We start from the raw sequence: 18421 nt of genomic DNA on the forward strand, positions 1-18421 counted from the left end.
TGGTTGTTAATATTTTCCTGTGCCTAATTTATAAGTTAAACTTCATCATAGATATGTATGTATAGGAAAAAAATAATATATATAGGATTTGGTATTACCCATGGTTTCAGGCATCCACTGGGATTCTTGAAGCATAACTCCTATGGAAAAGAGAGAGACTACAGTAATGCCTGGTGAAGACCCACCCTTTCTTTCATTCAACTTACTCCGCAGTTTGCTCTGATGTCTGAATAGACAATGACAATGGAATATTTACACATGAGTAATCAGAGAAACTTAATGGCTTTTCACCATGAAGAAAATAAACGTGAAAAAATAGGGACATGTAATAGGAACAAAATATCATTAAAAAAAAGACAAAGAAGAAAAAAGGAAAGAGGAGCATGAGATGACAAGAAATTAGAATAAGATAAAAAGGACACAGGTGAGGCAAGAAGGATTGCAAGAAAAAAATAAAATTCAATAGAAAAATTAAAATAGCCACTGGGACCAATAAAGAGCCAGGTTTGAAACTTCAGAAAAGTAGATGAGTAATATGGAGAACTTACCTGAGACACTTTCCTGGAATTTGGAGAAAACTTACATAAAGATAAAAAAATTATGAGAAAAAATGAAAGGTTTAACCTTTGTTCATAGTCTTTCATAGCTAAAAACGCATGCAGAAAAAGCTGTAGCTCTTGAAACTGAAGAAATAAGTGAAGACAGAGTTATAGAAAATGTTCAACCCTGAGAAATGATTTGAATATTGAAATGAGTGACCGTATTGCAAGTAGAATCATAAATAGACAACCCCACTTAAACTTCTGGTTATATTTTTTATTACAAGGATAACAAAAAAACATTTTATCAAAATCTGGGCCGAAAGAAATTAACTGGAAAGATGTAAATACTACAGTATGCAAGTTAACATGTTTGCAACACTAAATACAAGAAGACAATAGAGAAACATCTAGAGAGTTTGGAGGTTGAAAATTAGTGAATAAAATGTTTATTCCAATCTGAGTTACTACTTTTTTATAATAGGAACCTAAGGCAGTATCAGATATGTACAAGCCCAAGAAAATATAACCCTTATCTTTCTTTGAGGAAATAGAACTGACCAATGAGCCAAGAGATAAACTAAAATTAAAACATTAAAAACTGAAAACTAATGTTGCTCTCTGTCTGAATGTTAGTGTTTCCCCCACCAAAAATTCATATATGGAAACCTAACCCTTAGGTTGATGGAGTTAAGAATGCAGCCTGTGGGAGGTAATTATGCCAGGAGGGCCAAGCCCTCATGAATAGGGTTAGTGTAATTATTAAAAAAGGAGCTTGTTCATCATCTCTTCTGCAATGTGAGGACACAGCTAGAAGCTGCAATTTATGAGGACCAGGTTCTTACCGGACATCAAATCTACTGGTGCCTTAACCTTCTGGACTTCTCAGCCTCCAGAACTGTGAGCAATAAATTTCCGTTATTAATAAATTACTCAGTCTAAAGTATTTTGTGATAGCAGCCCAAACTGACTAAGGCATGGTATAAAAGGACTGCCAAGACTAACCCTGATGAAGTGATAAGAAAGAGGGCAGCATCTTCAAATTGGGTCTCTTGAGGTCTGGGTCCCACAGAGGTGACGCAGGTGCCAAGGAGGGTGAGCTGAGGGCTTTGCTAAAGCATGCTGGGTCCCCCACTCCCTTTTCAATGACAGCAGCTCTGTGTTTAGCCCTTTTTATATATTATGGTTTTGCCAAATATTTGGTTTGGGGGGAAAAAGTTTCAGCTGTTTTAAAAAATGGAGAATTAAAAACCATCTGAATGATAGAAAGATTAGATAGAAAAATCTGGGTTTGAACACCAACTTCACCACCTACTAACTACATGACCTTGGGCAAATCACCAACCTCCATGACCTCTGGACTCTTTAGTTCTAAATTACTACCACATACCTTATGGGTTCTTGTCTGGACAAATTGAGAAGAGATGTGAAGGAAATGTTTGATGTGCTATTATTACTCAACTGGAGGTTTGCAAATTTCCAGCAGAAACTGCATAATAATTTATGCTGTTTAGAGTATAGCTCACTCAGATAGTGTATGTTCAATCTCACGCCACAAACAAGTTTGGAAGGTGAGACAGTTTTCCACATGGGGCTGGACCTCTCAACCACTTTTACTTTAGCATGTACTTAGAGAATGTCACTTGAGGTCAACAGAGGCATCGGCTTGTGGCCCAGGGGTTGCAGACACCCAAGCCTCATCCAGACACCCAGAGTGACTAGGAAATAACTATCATGACCCAACTCATATTTATTAACCCATCCATGGCACACCCACTAAGGCAGTTCTGAGGTAACATGTAACATGTTCTAGATTTCGCTATGTGATGGCATCTCTTCAGAAGCTGCACCTCTTTTGATTTGCCTGAGGGTCTTTCAGAACCCACACACACCCTATCATTCCAAAATTAATTTCCATTTGACAACTTGAAGTTGTCAATCACCTCACTTTTCTGTACTTTTACCCGTCTACCTGTCTCTCCCACAGAGCACTGAGCCAGGTCACACTGAAATTTGAGGTTTAGTGCCACATTGCTTAGAGTGTCCCTCTGTCTGTGAGCATTCACATTTCCATCCCATTATCTTCAGAGAAACTGACATTTTTTTTTAAAAGGTCAGAGAGCACCCGTGGGTCCCGAACCACGCAGAGTAGTAGTGTTTCCACCATAGAAAGCACTGTCGAAGTAACCGCTGAGCTAAAGCCGACCCAAAACTGACATTTCTCAAAAGTTTATAATTACATGAAAAATGGTTGTGTTAAATATGTGGGAAAAAGGGATATAAATTATACAAGAATTACAATCTTAATTCATTAAGAATATACATTGAAAGAAATATTGAAAGTAAATACTTTACCTGGTTAGCCGTAGTTTTCTCTGAGTAATAAATTACTTTTTTTCTACTTTCTGTATTTTAAAAATATTTTATAAGGGTGGCATTGCTTATTTTTAGTGAAGTATAATTTACAAAATGTACACAGATCTTAAGTACACAGCTCAATGAATATTTACATATGTGTACACGCAGGTGACCACCATTCAGATAGAGACTATTTTCATCTCACCACACCTTCTCATGTCCCTCTCAGTAAAAAATGGCCCCTAAAAGTAACCATAATCCTGACTCAATTGCTATGAATTATTTTTTTTTAAATACGCAACACACTTAGAATGGAAGAGATAATAAACTTCATTTTTAATAATAAAAAATGTAGGAGATATAAACAACAGAATGTAAATATTTTAATACACGTACATGCTTTTCCTGAAAGCATGGACTGATGATTATGATTGTTCTGTGCCTACAAAATAGATTTTCTGGGAAATGACCACTGTGAAAGAGAAATAATCCATGTGAGTTGAAAGTGACCTTCCAGAGCTCTCAAGTTTTGGTTCAGAATAGCAAACTCTGTCCTTTTTGGCAAACACATAAAGTTAATATTCATATGAATTTCCAGAGTTTTTCAGTTCCTTCAGAGAGACCCTGCATGAACAGACTCCCCTTTGAGATTTCTGATAATTATCAATGCTCAATGAGCGAAACTTGCTTACTCTAATACCTTCTTTCTAAATATACTTTCATAGGTTTTTCACCTTCCAAACCTAGCCAAAACCTAAAGAGGCAAAAGAATTTTTTTTAACCTCCCTATAGGATCCAAGAGAGATGAAAACATCTTCTGTTTGAATAGTTGATACTGTGATATTCTCCATAGAATGAGTTTCTGTACCTTCCTTTCAGATCTAAACACCATCACTGAAAGAGAGTCTCTTTTTCTGTGATCAAGTTCAACAAAACATGGGGTTTGGCCACTTCTCTCTAGTGTCTCTAAAGGGAGACAGCCAGCACTGTCAACATGCTTTATTTCATATGCCTTCATATACTGGAGAATGAGTATCAGTTTCCCCTCTGATATCGCTTATGACATTTAAATAATTTATCCTTCTAGCTTTTCCATCTGGAAATGATTTTGTTTAACTTCAAACACTTTAGGCTTTTCTTCATCATCTCCTCACCGCTCCCTAGATTCTCCACATGTGGTGAGGTGTGGACAAAAGTTCTAGTGTGAGTCTGTGCAGTGCTCAAATAGAAAAGAGAACCGGTCCAGGCGCTGTAGCTCAGGCCTGGAATCCTAGCACTTTGGGAGGCTGAAGTGTGTGAATCACTTGAGGCCAGCCTGGGCAATATGGTGAAACCCGTCTCTACTAAAAATGCAAAAATTAGCCAGGCATGGTAAACCCGGGAGACAGAGTTTACAGTGAACAAGATCATGCCACTGAACTCCAGCCTGAGCGACGAAGTGAGATTCTGTCTCAAAAAAAAAAAAAAAAAAAAAAAGAGAGAGAAAAAGAGAATGGTTCCCACTGACTATGCACATCTCCATTATCCTACACCTTACAAATTCTCTCCCAATTGTTTGGTGTTGCTCATCGGCCTCCACTTCACTGCCAGATCTCTTCTGTTCTGTCCTGAACATTTGTTTTTCTTGATGATGTTATTTCTGGAGTCTCAACATCCTCCCTCCAAGCCCTGTTAGATCCCCTGAGGGGCTTCTCTTCCCTTTCCCTTTTCTCATGGTAGCTTCCTTTTCCTAAACATGTTTTCGCCAACATTTTTGTTCTTCTGTTTTTCAAATCTGACTCCCTGACTTGTTGGATGCATTCACCCTGCCTTCCTTTGATCATGAATAGATCTCCCAATCTATATTCCTATCACAGAGAACATGGCTGTCTATAAAAGCAAATCTCTCTCACACTCCAGAACTAGCCCTTTCTTTCCTATCATGGACTGCTCAAACAACATACTGTGATACCAATTGCCCATTCAACCCACACTCAGTGGATTATTTTCTGGACACATACACACTATATGAAAAATAATAATTTTCTTACCTATTAGTTATTTAGATGTTAGCCTTGTCCCCAGATAATATTCTACCCACATAACCAATCCCTTCCCATTTTAATTGGTGTTCCTAATATATTTAAAGATTTCACAGTATACTGGCATGGAGGAAAGCAAACAGCTTTCTTCTATGAGCTTTGAAAGCAAACAGACTTGAGTTCAAGTCCCAGTCAAATATCAACGTCTCAGGACATCAGTCTCCTTGTCGCAAATAAAGATAATAAAAACTACTTCACAAGACAGTTGGTGGGAGGAATGAGGGAACATATGTTCCTATATAAGATACCTAGCATAGTGTTTGACAGATAGGAGGAGGTGTTTTAAAATTAGTTCTGTGACCATTCCTTTCTCTGATTTTTTTCTAAAAACAAAATGTTGACATGCATGGGTACGTGTACAGACACACACACACACACACACACACACACACACACACACACATCTAATATAAACCCAAACTCCCTAGACTAATACCAGATTAAGTTGTCTGTCTTCTGAACCACAAATCCTATTTCTTATTCCTTTTCCAAATGCAAACATTAGTGATGAAATCTCTCTTCCCCTAAGCTCTGCAGCCATAGTCACTTGCAAACTCTCATGTATATAGCTTCTCTATTCCCACTGATAAGATGCTACCATGTGTTTTGGTCACTTCTTGACTTGACAAATGTAACTGTTGTCCAGATGGCCTATCCTCCCTCTGTACTTCTCAAGTCTAGTAAATATTAGAGACTGCTGCCAAGATTCTCTCTCCCTCTGGTCATTCTGAACCTAGTTCATATCCCTACTGTTGCTTTGTAACAACAGTTACAAAATCCATTTTTTACAGAATTCAACATATGCAAAATCTGAAATGAAAGCAAAATTCTCCCTCAGATGTGTTTGGTTACTTTTATTGTTTTCTAAATTTTTACTTTTTTTCACGTTTCTATTCCTTCCAATTTTTTTCTTTTTCATTTTTTACCCACCTCTTAGATTTTTCCATTCACACTGTAATCATTTGAATGTCCTTTCCACAAGTCAGGTTGAAATTTAATTGTCATTGTGACAGTATTGGAAGGTAAGACCTTTAAGAGGTGATTAGGTAATGGATTAATGCCATTATCATGGGAGTGGGTTAGTAATCTCAGGAGTGGATTTTTGATTACAATTTAAAAAGGATGAATTCAACTTGATTTCCTCTCTCTGTCTCCTACAAGCTCACTTGCCCTTCTGCCATATTATGATGCAGCATGAAGGTCCTCACCAGATGCTGGTGCCATGCTCTTTGACTTCCCAGCCTCCAGAATCATGAGTCAAACAAACTTCTATTGTTTAGAAATGACCCACTCTCTGTTATTTTGTTGTAGTAGCAACAAACAGATTAAGACACAAGCTAAAAACTTTCCTTTCCTGATTCAAAACTGTTCCTAAAATGCCATCTCAAAAGCTAATGAGGCTGGGCGCAGTGGCTCATGCCTGTAATCCCAGAAGTTTGGGAGGCTGAGGTGAAGAGTTTGAGACCAGCCTGACCAAATGGTGAAATCCCATCTCTACTAAAATATATATATATATATATATATATATATATATATATATATATACATATTTATGGTGTGGTGGTACATGTCTATAATTCCAGCTATTCAGGAGGCTGAGGCATGAGAATCGCTTGAACTGGGGAGGCAGAGGTTGCAGTGAGCTGAGATTATACCACTGTCCTCTAGCCTGGGTGATAGTGTGACTCTGGCTCAAGTAAATAAATAAATAAATAAGAAGCTAATGCTAACTAAATTGATATATCTATTCAAAGGATACTGTTGGAGCCCTTAAAGGAATAAAATAGTTATTCTAGTGTAGAAAAATCACCCAGATATACCATTAATGAGGGAAAAAAATTAAGAAAATGTGTGTTTAGTTTGACTAAACACATATTCTTTAAATGCAAAAAAGAAATGTTTATCTGTGTGTGTGTATGTACACACACAGAAAGTCATATTTGCATATGTTTCTGCAAGGGAGACATATTTGCATATTTTTCTGCAAGGATACACAGACTTTATTTTAAGTGTTTACCTTTGAGGGCATAGCCTGGTTCATCCTGACTAAAGAGGGACCTTTTTCTACTATTTAAATTTTCTAGCTATGTGCCTTAGTTACTTTTTTTTTTTTTTTTTTTTTGACAGAGTCTCACTCTGTCACCAGGCTGTGCAGTGGCATGATCTCAGCTCACTGCAACCTCTGCCTCCTGGGTTCAAGCAATTCTCCTGCTCAGCCTCCTGAGTAGTTGGGACCATAGGTACACACCACCAGGCCCAGCTAATTTTTGTATTTTTAGTACTAGAGACAGGGTTTCACCATGTTAGCCAGGATAGTCTCAATCTCTTGACCTCATGATCTGCCCACCTCAGCTTCCCAAAGTGCTGGGATTACAGGCATAAGCCACAGCACCCAGCCAGTTATTTTTTATACTAATGTCATCAAGCATTATGTAGGCAGTGGTATGATGGGCAATTATCGTTGTTTTTTTATACTATTTAATATATTACTATCTAAGAAATCTTATATTTTAAAAATTAAGATAATGATTTCCCCACTCCAGAGGCTTGAGCCAGGAAGGGATGGTTAGAAGAAGCCAACACAAATCCATCACAGCCCCTATGCTGAGTGCACTACTCATTTCAAAATGTCACGATCCTGCGTTATGTTCAGCACTGAGCTGGAAAAATAGAAATACACTAGAGACAACTGCACTGAGAACATAAAGGTGAATCAAAGATAGTGCCTGTTCTCAAGAAGTTTCTGTATAAACAATAGCGTAATTTCTACAATCAAAGCAAGATGCTGGAAGAAACCTTCGTAGCACAGCAAGGACAGGCACAGAGGAAGTGACTTTGAGTTGGGCCCTATTTTAGTCAGGATGAACCAGGCTATACACTAATAATAAATTGGCCCTGAAATCTCAGTGCCTAGCACTGTCAAAGGTTATTTCTTACTCCTATGAAGACCACAGGAATGGGCTGTGCAGCTCTCCATGTTTTCTGCCATATGACTCTCAGGATAGTTTGCCATTAGTAAAATGGCTAACTAGATAAGTTGATCTTCGGGAGCCTTTCACACTTTCTTCTTCAGTATAATTTTTTCTTTCTCTTCACTATTGATTGGCAAGTAGCTTTCTTCACATCCCTTTTCCCCACCCAAGGAACCTAGCTCTCATACATTTGACTGATGAAGGCTCTTCCTCCTCCGTCCTTTAGACTCATCCAGTGCATCTTGCCAGAGGCAAAACATACCTGAACTGTGTCTTGTTCTCAGCTATTTGAGGAGTGTGATACAACACACAAATGTAGAAACAAATGGATAAGAAACCAGAGTCCTGCTGGAAAAGAACCTGCCATCATTAGGAATCAAATACAGAAAAATTATTAATTAGAAGTGAATATCCACCCAGGGGGACTCATGCACCCTCTCTGAAACAGTCCCATGCTCCTCACTGTGACATTAGAGGCAAAGATCTGCACACATGAAGGTGCTGTATTGAGCTAAAATGAAGCTACTGTGAACGCATCTTAGAAGGCCTGGACATCCACCATGCTAATTCTCCATTGTACCCCCTTATCTCTTCTCTCCCCTTCTCTAATCTGCTCTAGGTATAGAAAAGTTCTTTGTAGATTATAGCACTGGTCTCACTTGCCATCTGGCTTCAACCAATGGGAGTAACTAGCAGTCAATCAGAAGGCAAGAAAAGAGGAAGTTCAGGGTCTTCATTCCCTCAGGCTTCTCCCTGCCTTGCTGTGGCATGACAGTGGCCACAGTCCCCTATTTAAAGCCACACTTCGGTTCAGTGGTCTCTTTCCCATGGCTACAACTCTCGCTGGGTTTGTTCCAGAAACAACTACCTCCTTTTACCTCCTCAAGCCTGGATGTGGTAGCAGCTTCCCCCTGGCTGGGCCTTCATCATCTTTTGTTGTTTTCTGTAAACTTGTTCTCACCTATGTTGAATTATCCCTTCATTAAACTCTTCAATTGCCCCTTAAATGTGCCACCTGTTTCCTACCAGTCTCCACCCAGTTCAGCTCTTCAGTCTTCCTCAAGACAAGGGACTATACAGGAAACCAAGGGAAGCCAGATCAGCCCAAGCACCCTCAAAACAAATTCCTTTACCGTGTACTATGGCTGGGACCTCTTAAACGGTGTATCAACCATGGAAAATAATATGGCATTTCCTCAATAAATTAAACATAAAGCTGGGGGCAGTGGCTCATGCCTGTAATCTCAACACTTTGAGAGGCTGAGGTGGGAAGATTGCTTAAGGCCAGAAGTTCAAAACCAGTTTGGTCAACATAGCAAGACCTTGTCTCTTAAAAAAAAATTAAACATAAAATTACCATAACTACAAGCAATTACACATCTTTTCAAATAGATATTTGTACACACATGTTTATAACAGCATTATTTACAATAGCCAAGAGACGGAAGCAACCCTAGGGTGTACTGATGGATGAATAAGCAACCCTAGGGTGCACTGACGGATAAATAAATAAACAAAATGTGGTATTTATACAATGGAAGATCATTCATCCTTTCAACATGAGTTCTGGAGTACATAATTGAAGGACATAATTTACCATTTTAACCATCATTTTTAAATGGTATGATTCAGTGATGCTATGGTTTGAATATTTGTCCTGGGGCATTCAGACCATAACATCCAAACCATAACATCACCGAATTATAACATTTAAAAATGATGGTTACAGTGGTAAATTTTGTGTTATGTGTGTTTTACCACAATTTAAGATAATTTTTAAAAATTCCTCTGCACCATGATAAACAAGCTTCCTTTAGCTAGAGTAAGTATCAAGCATGTTTAATTCAAACAACTTCACTGCATCAACCAGGACAAGAGGCGAACACGTAAGCGTTCATACAAGCTTTCACCAGGGCTGGGACCCAAACTGAACTAAAATGTGTCATGCTGGGGAAGCCAGAAACCAACAACATATTGAACTGCCAGAAACCCAAGAACATACCTATTCATACCCAAGGCTCTGCCCCCAGGCAATAGAAAGAAAGATCACATTTCCATTTTCTCCAGCAGCCTGGTTTTGAGATTGAGTCCCATATCCTCAAAACAAAGTAATCTTTTTTCTTCCTCCTCTACCTGGGTGAAATAAAAGCCAGGACCATCTGAACCAAAATGCCTGGCTTAAAAAAAATTTTTTTTAAATGTTCCTGTAGCCGCCCTGGTTAATCCTTCATTTCCTAAAATATATGGTCTCCCCTGTTCTTATTCGGAAGCTCATGCTGCATTTACTAGTAAAACTGGGACATTTGGAGCCTGACATATCTCATTATACAATATGCACAAAAGGTCCAGAGTAGAAGCAGAGTGAGCCGGCACCTGGTCTTACCTCCTAGGTTGAGGCAAGGCTATAAAGGCTCAGCTGTAGCTATTGAGAGAAATTCCCATTAGGCAGACAGTATAAAGACAAGCATTTGCCTCATGCAGTGGTCTCAAAGTGTGGTCCCTACGCCAGCAGCATCAGCATTACTTGGGAACTTATTAGAAATGGAACTTAATAGTTCTGGCCCTAGATCTACTGAATCAGAAAGTCTGGGAGTAGGTCCCAGACACCAGTGTTTTAAAAAGGCCTCCAGGTGATTCTGATGCCCCCTTATTGTGGGTCTCAAATGTAAGTGCCAGTAGGAAGTGCAAATTCCTATGCCCAATACCAGAAGGTCTGATTTAATAAGTTAGAGGCATAATTGAGGAACAGTATTATAGACCAGCAAGTTGTGTATAACAAGTCCAGCAACAGAAGGTAGCTAGTAGACAGGCAAGCTTAGCAGTAAGGAATCAAGGATCAGACCTTATTCTGTGGACGTTAGGAAACCTTGTAAGTAGTAACAGGGCTCTAGATTGAGACCATCCTGGTCAACATGGTGAAACCCCGTCTCTACTAAAAATACAAAAAATTAGCTGGGCACGGTGGCACGTGCCTGTAGTCCCAGCTACTCAGAAGTCTGAGGCAGGAGAATTGCCTGAACCCAGGAGGCAGAGGTTGCGGTGAGCCAAGATCGCTCCATTGCACTCCCTGCGTAATAAGAGTGAAACTCCGTCTCAAAAAAAAAAAAAAAAAAACCAGAAATCCCACCCCAAAGAGGTGGGAAGGAGTCAGAGGGACAGGTGGAATGTTGAAGAGGAAAAAACTGAAAAGATAAGGAAGACCTCAATAAGTCAAAGGGACCTGGAAAGGTTGTCAGGTCAGACATATAGTAATGGGGGACAAGATAGAGATCCAATCACCAAAACTGGAAACACAGTTCCCAAAATGTAGTCTTAAGACATATTCATTAACCCAGGAGCAGAAGAGTGAGCCAAGTCACCCAATGACAAATTCAAACTCCTCCTGAGTGAGCATGCTGGCCCTTACAATGGGCTTCATCTGGAAAGAGAGGTGTGGAGATGGGGAGCCAGCACATCCTGAAAGAGGCGGACCGCCCGGAGAATTGATAAGTAACCAAGCTCCAAGTTAGCGCTGGGAGTCTCACAAGGAATGTATAGCAGTTTCTTTGCAGCCTTAACTAAAACACAAGCCATTTATGTACATTTAAAACATTTCCACCAGGCAAACAACCAAGGTAGTTAATCACACCCTTAATAAACAAGGTAAGATATCATGCCTACACAGATACCCCTGCTCACACCCAAACTGAGATTTTATACAGCATTAACAAACATAAAATCTTCCAAGGGAAGTGGAGATTAGGCATGATGAACATTTTCATTCTCTCATTTTCCCCCTCAGGTCTGCCTCCTTCTCTATATTCCAAGTCACAGTGGGGAATGCCAAGGCAAAAACAGTCTTGCTTCTCAAGTAAGCTCTTTCATGTAGATCGATTCTCCTTCCTCTCCCAGTGGTTGTTCTCAACTCCCACATCCTTCCAGATACCCTGAGTCCTAAAATAACCCTTGTTATATCATCACAAGTCAGTTATGTATATAATACAAGGTTTTCAGTATAATTTGATGAACTCTATTTTCATGGTTCCTTTTTAGAACTATTAAGTAATAGTAATGTAGCAGCAATACTTTATGTCATATATACCACACACACACACACACACACACACACACACACACACACACAGGCCCTCAGAAGACCCTCACTGTACAGGAGGGTACTCCTCAAGTTGGGATGTCTTAACCCAAAGAGTCAGAGCTCCAATGGGAGGAGTTGGGAATACTTTCCCAGCCTAATTAGGTAGAGAATGGAGACACAGAGAGCCTTAGATGTCCTCAAATTAAATTAAAAGGGAAGCCATTTTCTTTTTCAACTCTAAACCCCTGAATTCCAGAGAAGCTCTGTGAAAGCCTCCAGGACCTATACCTGTCAGGAAGGCTATTTGGGGTATTTACCCTTTACCACACAAAAATGAGTCTCTCTGAGCCATCTTAGAGAGAACAGAGGCAGTTGCAAAGTGTTTTCATCAAACAAACAGCTCTTCATCTCAAAGAAAAACAGAAAATTCTAGCCTGTGACATAGGAGTTTCATCACCATAATAGATAGATCATGTTGCTATGCTTCCAGAACTGTGGGGTTAATTTTGGTGAAAAAATCCACTCCAAAAAGCATCCCAAACACAGAATCACTGAGAAAGGATTCCCTCCTAGGCAGCTAAACTCCTGGAAAGCTCAAGACGTCTAGATTGAAGAGGTAACCAATCAGAGACCTCCCATCCCTGCCATGCCCCAGGTTGTCTGCCTGGAGGAGCGGCGAGAGAGTGACATCCATCAAGCCCAAATTGTTGTGCCTCGTCCATGACAGCATGATCTTCACGCAGCATCTGTTCCTTCCTGTCAGTGAGTGTGGATGATGAACTAGCAAGGACACTAACATCTAATTGCTACTTTTTAATATCTTGGATTGGTTTTGAGGACTCCTGCATTAAAAGTGGGAAAGGACAATTCTAACACTCAGTTAAGCCCTGGGTAGATTGTGAAACAAGGGAAGATGCTTGGCCTTTGACTGCCCTCTCACTGCCGTCTCTTCTCCATCTTTTTCCTTGCCTCTACCCATCTATACCCCACCCTCACCTCCCTCATCCAGGGACTAGTGACCTTAGCATGACTCCATCCTCAAGTGGTCCAAACATACACAGCACAAGTAATGGTTAACATGGCAGAGAGTGGCATTTAAGAGCAGAGACTGTGGAGTCAGAATGCCTGGGTTACAATCCTGCTTCTCTATCCACTGGTGGTGGGACCTTGGGCAATTTACTAACATCCTCTGTGCCTCCATTGTCCCATATTAAGCTAGGGATAATCATAGTAATAGTATCCACTAGGGTAGTTGCAAGGATTTTAAAAGCTGACATTTTTAAACATGTGTGTAGTGAGCACTATGTAAGTTCTTACTAAATAGTAACACGTGTTATCAATCAAGAAGCACTAAGCTGGCACCCATCAGGTGCCTTATGGAGAAACAGGTGCTATGGAAGACATACCTTAGTGGAGATGCTAATGCAGCCTGGCGTGTGCCAGTCATGGAGCACTAAAATGGACAGTCATTTGCTGCAAAGATGACAAGTTTCTTTCATCACCATATCTGCCTTGGTCTTGGATACTCATGCAATTTCTGTTTCTCTACTTTGGTCCTGAGTCTTCACTGTTGTTTCTCTTCCAGGATAGACCTTGGGTTCCCTCTTGCCCCAAAGCCAATGAAGAGGACATTTCATCCTCTAGGACAGGTGTGTTGTAGAGTTTGCAGGGGCAAAAAAGGTCGAAGTGTGAGAAAGCATGCACACTCACAGCGACTCTTTTTTCAAACCTACTCTCTCCTCACCGCTTCACCTCCAGTCACCTCTCCTGGCTTTTCCTAACACTTCCTTTTAGCTAAGAGGCATTTCAATGAAAATTAAGCTTGAAGACTGAACTAACTTCCGCATGGCAAAGCTCTATATGGAAGCTAGTTTCTCTATATGCAAACCTCAAACAGTGGGTGAGTGTGAATATTTGCCATGTGTCTGGCCAGAGTAGGCCTTGCGGACACAGTGGTTACCAATCATTCTCCAGCGACTTCTAGAAGACAAAGGGCCAGCTAAACCATGTGGAATCACCTTGACAGGCTTGGGGACTTCAAAAGAGAGATAATAAATAATAGTAGGTATCGTCAACACAATCTCTGTGGGAAAAATGGGCTTTAAAACTTGCCTTGACAGGAGGCTGAGACAGGAGAATTGCCTGAACCCAGGAGGCAGAGGTTGCGGTGAGCTGAGATCACGCCATTGCACTCCAGCCTGGGTAACAAGAGCGAAACTAGGTCTCAAAAAAAAAAAAGCTTGCCTTGATTAGATGGAGAAAACAGAGACCACCCTAAGAGTTAGGGACAGAATCTGGGATGCATTATGATCATAGCAAGTTTGTGGAAGAGTAAGACTAGCTTACCTGTGGTGGAGAATGACATCTAGGAAGGAGTGAGAAGAAAAGATGGATTGAGAAGCTTGGCGTCTGTTACAAAGGGCCTTCGAAAGTTCACCTTTGGAATCCAGATTTGATTTAGTGCTAAATGAACAAGATACTTTTTTCTACTAGCTCATTCGGAGGCTGGATAAACACATTCCCCACCTGGACCACTGGGAAAAACTATTTCTCTAGTAGGTTCCATCCTCTCATTTCTGCCCTCCCTACATTGATTTTACCAAGCCCATTGCCTCACCTGGACTGTTGTAAAAAGCCTCTCACCTGCACTCCCTGTTTGTTCCAATCCATCCCACATCAGGGATGTCAGGTTTATCTCCCTGAAGCCCAGCTCTTGCCAAAAGCCTTCAGTAGCTTTGCACTGCCAATTAAATTGCATCTCAACTCCTCCTTCTTAAATTCAAGACCATTCTAGCTCCAGCAGCAATTTGCTTTTCCCATTTTTCATTCTATTTCTTCATATGCATCAGGTTAGATTAGACAGGGGCATCCTCCCATCTCAACCTGCTTCACTGGATGTGGTCCTCTCCCTGCAATGGTCTGCCTGCATGCAAAACTGAGCAGGACATAAGGCATCCTGGGACCATGGAGACAGGTACAGTTCAAGCAGACAGTGGGGCAAGAGGGGGCCTCAGGCAGTAGCAAGGGGCTATACTACCAGGTGTGTCTATGTCAAGAAGAAGGCAAGGCAGCCTAGTGGTTGTGAGTATGAACTCTGCAATCAAGCAGACTGGATTCACACCCTAGATCCTGCATGCCATTGCTGTGAGATCTTACACAAATTACTTGAGCACTTTGGGCTACAGTTCCCCCATCTAAAAAGGCTAAAAACAGCATCTTCCTTGCAGGGTTGTTCCGAGGATTAAATGAGATGGTATGCATAAGCACTTAGCATAGTGCTAGGCAAGTAGGAATAGCTAAATAAGTGCTAGCATTTTTTGAAGCAGACTCACTGCAAAGTGATTGAAAACAGACAGACACATCTCTAGTTCCAAATAGCTTCATATTTATCATTCCTCTTTTCTTCCCTCTTCCCAAAGTGAAGCCCCTCGGAGTACTTCTAGGATCTTCTTCTCTTCTTGCGTCTTCAGTCTTTAGCTGCCCATTCATCCATCAGTGTGCTCTTTTCTCCCCCCACAAACGTCTTACCTCCTTGACCCTATCTGGCCCCACACTTTCAAGGATCTTCCATGCATGTTTTGTAGCACTGCAATGTGCAGACTGAGTGAGGGAATGAGGTTTAGAGCTGGAGTTCGAAGGTGAAGGCAGGGCAGAATGTGTGGATGTGGAAAATATTAGCAGAAAACTGATGTCATTAAAACAGATGAAGTTTCTGAAGAGAGAAAGAGGAGCAAAAACTTGAGAAATGTGCACCAGAAACCAAGATGCCTGCAAAAAAAGGTTTCTCTCAACTTTGTCTTCTTGGTTCCTCTTAGTGCCCTTCACTCCCTTACATGTATTTGGCTGATACCAAGATGCTTTTCTTGGCGCTCCTGTCCCTTCTTACCGTGTTCTTCTGGTCATCTCTCCCTCTGATATTTATCCAAATGTACAGCTTCAGCCTGAAGTACCCAGCCTAAAAATCTAAAAAGTACATGGAATGCATCCTCTAATATTGTGTCTTGAAATACAGTGAAAGGAAAGAGAGAGGCAGACAGTGGTGTCAAACTTAAAATGGTCTTTCAAGACAACCTGCAGAGCAAATCTATTTTTTGGTAAAGTTGCTGTATCTTTGAATGTCATGAAGATCCAACGTAACTCCAAATACAATCTTTAGCTGGTAGATTGGATTAGTTATTGCATATTTCTTTTCTTTGTAAAATGAGCTTCATGCAACCCCAAAAGAGGAAGAAAGTCAGCAGTGACTTACTGTGGATGGATTGCATGGACAAAAGAGCAAAGCCAAATATGGCAATCTCACCAGTGTGCCCAGCTCTCAGATCTCTTACAGCCCAATACTTTGTAATATCTACTTTTTTAAACTGAGGCAATGCATGCATACTTATAGTAAAGTATATTCATCTAAAGGATACCAACTGATACATTTTTGTATATAAATACATCTGTGTGGCCATCACACAAATCAAGATACAGAAAAATTTCAGCCCCCCAGGAAGTTCCCACATGACCTTTCCCAGTCAATATTGCTCTCCTCTCTGCCAAGTAACCACTCTTCTGACTTTTATTATCATCGATTACTTTTGCCTACTCATGATCATTTAAATTGAGCCATACAGTATGAACTCATTTGTTTCTAGCTTTTTTCACTCAAAATAATATCAATTCATCTGTATTTTTGTGTGCCACTAGTTCTTTTCATGGCTCTGTAGTATTTTTTTGTAGAGATACCACAATTTATTCATCCGTTATCCTGTTGATGGGCGTCTATCTGAGTTGCTTCCAGTTGTTTGGTACTGCAAGTAAAGCTACTAAGAACATTCTTATACATGTTATGTGTTATACATGAACTTGTTTCTTTCTTGTGTGTATCCAGGAGTGAAATTGTTGGGTCATAGAGTAAGCATATGGTTGACATTATTAGATATTGCCAAATGTAGTTCAAAGCAGCCACATTATTGCATATTCTCAGCAGTAGTGTCTGAGAATTCTAGTCATTCCACATGTCCCTCATGGCCAAATCTTACTCCTACTAACTCCATTTACAGCAAAAGATTTTATGGCTTTTTTGCCCTATGCATTTCAGAATAAGTGTTTCTTTCAAATTATCTCTATTCTAAGAGGAGGGCATTATTACACGAACATCTCATTTCATCCACCAAAGAGAAAGAAGGTATTTTTTTCCCCACTACTTCATTCTACAAAAGACTGAGCTCACTTACTGACAGGCATATATTTATACAGAAAAATAAAGAGAAATATAAGCTGGTAAAGTAAAAACCTGACTTCCGTAACACCCGGCATAGGAAAATGTTTTAATTTGATACACACACATCACTTGGATCATGCACTTACCTTTCTTAATTAAATAGCGCCATTTGGCAAATAGAGAGCAGTCGTCTCAGAAGACGTCATCACTCATATAAGAGCAGACGTTTAGCCAATGTGCTGGAGGAAGGACTAGCAAGGCTGGTTCTCAAACTGCCCTGTAAGACACCCTCATGTGGATTTCTGCATAAGTGGACATTTTGTCGTCATTAGGAGTTTTCCTCCCCCTGGTTGTTCAGACGTTTCAGATGAAATTTTTGTGATATTTCTAATGAAAGATGGTATTTGCTTACCCACCATAGAAGATATTTCCTCAGCAGGAATGCTGTGGAACATGTTGCATTCACAACATGTCACAGAGTCTAAAAATCACAGAGAGACTAATTACTGGAAGAAAATTACACCAAAAGACCTATTTCCTCATGATAAAAATGACAGCCTTGTGCCCCGTTACCTGGCCTGCTTGGGCAGCTAGCCTGTGCAACATGGTTCTAGTGCTTTGCGTTATAAGCCACGGCAGAGGAAGAAGGCACTTTGGGCCTGTAAGCAGCTCAGTGAGAAATCAGGGTGAGGTGTCAGTTAAGTGAGGTCTAATTATAAGTCTCATTTCCAGTATTTATGAATGTGACAGACAGTAACCGGGGCTTACATGCAGCTATACATGGGACTGCTTGAGTAAATCCTTCTCTCTTTATACCAATATCTGGATTATCATCTGGAAGCTTTGACATTTGGGGCTGAGAGCCAAGACCTGGCCCAGCCAACGCTGTGAAGTGAGAACTACCCCTCTTCGCTCACTCTGCCTTGGCTGTTCTCATCACCTACCTCATACTAAAAAGGTCTATTCCTCCCCCTATCAAAACCCTGTTTAAAGAGATAGAAAGTAGTCTTTTTCCTCCTTAAGATCTTAAATCACTTCAAAACACTTCTCTTCCAGTCAAAGGTCACATGTTGTATTATTCCATTTATATGAAATGTCCAGAATAGTCAAATCTATAGACACAGAAAGTAGATTAGTGTTTGCCCAGGGTGGGGAGGGTTGAAGGGAAAAATGGGGACTAATGGGAATGA

Source organism: Callithrix jacchus, chromosome 13 (genome assembly GCF_049354715.1).
Source record: "Callithrix jacchus isolate 240 chromosome 13, calJac240_pri, whole genome shotgun sequence".
In the NCBI taxonomy this organism is placed as follows: domain Eukaryota; kingdom Metazoa; phylum Chordata; class Mammalia; order Primates; family Cebidae; genus Callithrix; species Callithrix jacchus.